Source organism: Aotus nancymaae, unplaced genomic scaffold, assembly GCF_030222135.1.
Source record: "Aotus nancymaae isolate 86718 unplaced genomic scaffold, 86718_ANA_hifiasm-v0.15.2.pri h1tg000008l, whole genome shotgun sequence".
Lineage (NCBI taxonomy): Eukaryota > Metazoa > Chordata > Mammalia > Primates > Aotidae > Aotus > Aotus nancymaae.
This window is the reverse complement of record NW_026988419.1, coordinates 46,118,877-46,125,371: the sequence shown is the minus strand read 5'-3', so window position 1 is coordinate 46,125,371 and position 6,495 is coordinate 46,118,877.

The following is a 6,495-nucleotide window of genomic DNA, read 5'->3' as shown; positions in this document are numbered from 1 at the left end:
GCCATTGTGTATTGGCAGGTACTGGAGGAGAACCCGTGAGTTTGACTCCTGAGAGTACTCAATCAGGCATGCCTGAAAATAAAATTGGGCAGGGAAGAGTTTACTGATATGGGAGCATTCTTATGAAATAGGATTTAATGGACTCCAGGTGACGGTACATACAGATGACTTCTGGAAGCACAGAAAAAGCAATGACCAATGCTATGTAAAGTTGAAATATAGGCAATATTTGCAGATAGTAGATAAAAGGATTTGAAAACCCATGGAAATGGGCATGCTGAAGTAAATGTACTTTGTAAAGCCAGGAGCCCCACCTGATGGTAATGTTCCATGGGAAGGCCTATAAAAGACTCCAGTTACCAAGGTCACAAACAGTGTACTGGTGTGGGGGCACTGACATCAGTAAAAGTTCAGTGGTGGCTCTCTTCTATAACCCAGGGTCAATGTTAGGAGAGGCTCTTATTACTAAGTTCACTAATAGCAGTGGGTTGAACACCAAATAAAGGCCAGGTGGCAGTACTTAACTGCCAAATTCTAAGTGAACACAATTATTGTAGTAAGTGGCAGGGTCAGAGTAGCAGCTAGGAGGCCTGACCCACTGAGATGGAAATAGTTTATTAATTGTCACTAGGGGCAAAACAGATGGGACTACAACAAGGGTACTCTGTTTAGCTTACACTATCAGGAGAAATCAAGGATGAGTGACCAGGAGACCAAGGGCAACTGCCCTAGTTAAAAGTCATAGTCTAGTGCCAAGTTGCTGGACCTGAGGTAGTTTTCAGACCCAGAACCCACTGACTGAGGAGGCCAAGACTCTGGCAGGAAGGAAATTAAAATACCATAGCAAATATACTTAAAAATACATTTCCCACTCCTCCCACAAAAGTCATTTACTTGGGTGATTTTTTTGAATAATCAGCCATCCAGATTTGCCCAGAACTGAGGGACATCTTAGAACATGAGACTCTTGTTGTAAAATTAGAAATGTCCCAAGCAAACTGAGATGAGTTAATCACCCTAGTGCCATGCAGGAGACCTAGTGCCATGCATTAAAAGTGGGACAGCCAAACACTTCAAGGGTTGTTGGACACGTAAGAAATGACACTCATACTCAATACTTGAAGCATCATTATGGCCCCTCTAGAGTGGGGCCATATAGAGACCAGGTAGTAAATGGAATCCTGGGAAACATCTGGCTTTTTTTTTGGGCCCACTGTTTCTTCAGATCTATTCAGTAGTCCCTGAAAGTATAATTGAGAATAACATACTAAATAATTGGTATAAGCCTCACATTGGGTTCTTGGCCTGTGGCATAAAGGTAATCATAGAAGAGGGGGAAAGTGTAAATCTTTAAAATTGTTATACAAATTCAGCAAATACAATAAATCAAAACCAATATCACATCCCTAAGCTGATGGTGGAAATTAGTGTCACCCTCTTAAGAAGCTAGAAGATGTGAAATTGTTTGTCCCTATTAAGTGTCCATCAAATTCCCTAGTATGGCCCTTGCAAAAACTGGAAGAATCCTGGAAGATTAAAGCAGACTACTGCAAACTCAAAAAAAGTAGTAGTCCCAATTGCAGCAGTCATGCCAGATGTGGTATTTTCGCTAGAGGAGATCATTATGTTCTCAGGCACGTCATATAAATCCATTAATATGGTGAATATATTCTATTCTGCTAAGGTAAGAAGGGGCTGTTGTTCACACAGAATAGGCAATATTATATGTTTGCAGTTTTGCCCTAGCACTATGTCAACTCTCCCACCCTCCAAACTATTTGAACATCTTGCAGAACAGTACATTGATTTACTGCATCAATGCTGTTATCTCAATCGGGCCAGACGGGCAAGAAGTTGCTATCATAATCCTTGTTAAGATACAAGTGCTCCGCAGAATGAAAGGTAAACCCTATGAAGATTCAGGGGCCTTCACATTATTAAAATTACAGGGTTCCTGTGAACAGGGATATGCCAGGATATTCATTCCAAAATAAAAGACAACTTACCACATTTTACACTTCTCACCACAAAAAAAAAAAAAAAAAAAAAAGCTCAACATCTTTGAGTTATGTGGGTGGCATATTTCATTATTTTACATGTGGGATTACCACTGTGGCCCATATGTGGGATAATACCAATGGCTGTCAGATTTAGGGGAGCCCAGAACAGGAAAAACTCGGCTACAAGTCTAGACAGTGGTGTAAGCAATTCTGCTGCTCGGCCATGAAACCTGGTAGACTCTATAATATTAGAGGTATTGGTGGTAGGTAAAGATGACCTTTGGAGCTTCTGGAAAGCCCAACATGCAGAATCACATGTATATACCTGAGGCTTTGGAACAAGGCCATCTAATATGCCTTTGAAAAACAACTTATGGCATGCCCTGGTGGAGAGGAAGCACCTGACCATGGGCTATCAATTGATGGATTATTTATCCACAAATGCCCATCAGCAGCTGGGGTCTGTCAGATAGATCCATTGCATCATAAAGCTGGCAGCAAACCATCATAATACAGAATTGGCAAGTCAGAAGTTAAGATGCTTGCGCAGAGAGCCCAGACTCCCATCTTATCCACCAATGTTGGACAGTGTCCCTTCTTTGGCACCTATCTACAACAAGCTGACACAGAAAAAACTTGGGCTTGGTTTTTGAATGGGTCATCTGGATATGTGGGTGCAATATGAAAATGGATGGCAACTGCCATTGGTCAGAGCTAGTCCCCAAATCTGCCTAACTCCAATGATGCTGGGAAGTGTCGTTTCTCAAATGCCTGGAAAGGAGGCAGATAGTATTGGTGAGCACGAGTAATATCTAGCACAATAAGCATTTTTAGACTTGTTTTTCTTCTTTTCCTTACTGATCACTTTCTAAACGTTTCTTTAATTTGTCTAATTTTCTCTATCTCTCTTTGTGGTAGATGGGAGATACATTGCCCAGACTGGCGAGAGAAAATTTTTCCAATGGACAGAGCTTTTGGCAGTGCCTTCTCCCACATGTTCATCCACATGCCTTTACCCTAGACTTACTTGCCTACAATCTTTCAATTTCTCCTAGGCCCTGCCCAGCCTGTCAGATTATTCACCACTGCCCAGAAGTATGTTTTATGCTGATCTCAGGCCATTTCATCTTCCTCACAAATAAGATAAACTATTCTTAGAAATCAGAAAGGTTTTGTACAATTTATTTTGTCTAATTAAAATGAAAATTATTTAATTTCTCCTTGTTGAGTCACCTAATTTACATCTCCAACTCTGAGCAAAGCTTGCTTACGTGGTCAAGGAATCATTACTGTATTAGTTAATTTCTATTCTCCTTTAATAATCATTGATATTTGATATATTGTATATTACTGCAATAATAAAATTAAAATTGCAGAATGATTATTAACCAGTTTAACTAGTATAAGAATAGTATCATGTTATATCTTTCTCATAACTGAAAAACGAATTTTATAGCATTGTTTGTCTCAACTAGCATTCTAACTTTTTACTGTTGATAGCCATATATGTTTTGTTTTCTAAAACATTATCTATCCTTTTTGAAGAGTTATTTTAAAAAGGAGAGTGAAAAACAAGCAATGGGGAAAGGATTCACTATTTAATAAGTGGGTTTGGGAGAACTGGATAACAATATGAAAAAATTGAAGCTGGACCCCTTCCTTCATACTTTATACAAAAAATAACTCAAGATGGATTAAAGACTTAAATAGAAAACCTAAAACCATAAAACCCTTAGAAGAAAACCTAGGCAATACCACTTAGGACATAGGCACGAGCAAATATTTCATAACAAAAACTCTGAAAGCAACTGCAACAAAAGCAAAAATTTACAAATGGGATGTAATTAAACTAAAGAGGTTTTGCACAGCAAAAGAAACTATCATTAGAATGAACAGACAACCTATAGAATAGGAGAACATTTTTGCAATCTATCTATCTGACAAAGGTCTAATATCCAGAGTTTATAAGGAGCTTAAATTTATAAGAAAAAATAACCCCATTAAAAAGTCAGCATAGGACCTGATCAGATACTTCTCAAAAGAAGACATTCATGTGGATAACAAATATATGAAGGAAAGCTCAACATCACTGATCGTTACAAAAACACAAATCAAAACCACAATGAGATATCATCTCATGCCAGTCAGAATGACAATTATTAAAAAGTCAAGAAACAACAGATGCTGGAGAGGTTGTGGAGAAAAAGAAATGCTTTTACACTGTTGGTGGGAGTGTAAATTAGTTCAACCATTGTGGAAGATATTATGGCGATTCCTCAAAGATCTAGAAGCAAAAATACCATTTGACTCAGCAATTCTACTAATGGGTACATATGCAAAGGAATATAAATCATTATATTATAAATGTACATGCATGTGTATGTTCATTGCAGCACTATTTGCAATGGCAAAGACATGGAATCAACCCAAATGCCCATCAGTGATAGACCGGAGAAAGAAAACATGGTATGTATACCCCTTGGACTACTATGCAACCATAAAAAGGAATGAGATCATGTCCTTTGCAGGGACATGGATGGAGCTGGAAGCCATTATCCTCAGGAAACTAACACAGGAACAGAAAACCAAACACTGCATGTTCTCACTTAAGTGGGAGCTGAATGATGAGAACACATGGACCCCTGGTAGGGACCAACACACACTGGGGCCTGTCTCAAGGGTGGAGGGAGGGAGAGTATCAGGAAAAATAGCTAGTAGATCCTGGGCTTAATACCTAGGTGATGGGTTGATCCGTGCAGCAAACCACTATGGAACATGTTTACCCATGTAACAAACCTGCACATCCTGCACATGTACCCTGGTACTTAAAATAAAAGTTCAAGAAAAAAACATAAATTAAAGAAAGGAGAGTGAAATATCTATGGGAATATAAATAATATTTGATTAATTGGAAAACTATTTTGCAGTTTCCTTAACTCTGTCTTTCAAGACAAATAGGCTGATAAAATTCTGAATAGCTGACAATTATATGTGGCCATCCATTTGTATATCAGAAGAAAGACAAACTTTCATTCAATTTTCAAATGCAGCTGATATTGTAATTAACTCAGTTATTGTTTCTGAACTACATTTGATTAATTACTTTCTGTTTGTGATTAACCTGAATTTAATGACTTCTTTAAATGAAAATGCTCTTTTCAAAGAATTTTGCTGGATATCTTCAAGATTTGTTTAATAGGCCTATGTATTCTATTATGACCATGATAAAAAAAAAAGTGATTTTTTTTGTTTGTGACAGATAATAAAAATCAATATAGCATTGTTGGGGTCCGTGAGATCGGCACGTCTGCCAGGGATCTCTTGACCAGCAAGAGGGTCCTAATACCTGGAAGAGAGAGTGCACGGAAGAAAAGAGAGATAGAGAAAAATGGATCTGGAGGTCTGATAAGAGCTATGCTCAGATCAGCGATTTATTCTTTGTGCACAGTTGCTTATATACGTTTTTTCATACAGTGTCTGATGTAGGTCCCATTACAAAAGTTTTATCAGGAGGGAACAGAAAATTACAAAGTAAGCATGGGAGGGGGTAGCATACAGGTTTGTCTAAAGATCGCGGAACCCAAAACAAACAAAAGATTCTAATCCTATTAAGATTCTTATCTTCTTATCAATGACTACAGTTACAGTTAATAACATCAAGGCGAGCAATAATTTGAGGGGTAGCATTTTTCTAGTAACATGTGAGCGATCACGGGATTTAGTGAATGCAGGTAGACAGAGTCATAAAACCAGCCCAGAATGGGAACTTCAAGAGACAATAGTCTCATAGATAGTCATGCAGGCCTCACCCAGACATGCTATTAGCTCAGTGGATCAAGAATAGGCTTCTGCAAACTCAGGCCTCTATCACTTCCTTCTTTTTTCCTCAGCTCGACTGCCCTCAGCGTGGGGAGAATATGTCCGGGCTCTAACTCCGTCATGGCAGAGACACGGAGGGGTCTCTACGCTGGTGGAGCGATCTCCATAACTCAGCAATCCCATTACTGGATATATACCCAAAAGATTATAAATCGTTCTATTAAAAAGACACATGCACATATATGTTCATTGCAGCACTGTTTACAATAGCAAAGACCTGGGACACACCCAAATGCCCATCAATGATAGACTGGACAGGGAAAATGTGGCATATATACAACATGGAATACTATGCAGTCATAAAAAATGAGAGTTCATGTCCTTTGTAGGGACATGGATGAATCTGGAAACCATCATTCTCAGCAAACTGACAAAAGAACAGAAAATCAAACACTGCATGTTCTCACTCATAGGCGGTGTTGAACAATGAGAACACATGGACACAGGGAGGGGAGCATCACACACTGGGGTCTGTTGGAGGGGACTAAAGGAGGGGCAGCTGATGGTAGGGAGGTTAGGGAGGAATAACATGGGGAGAAATGCCAAATATAGGTGATGGGGGAATGGAGGCAGCAAACAACCTTGCCATGTAAGTACCTATGCAACAACCTTGCAT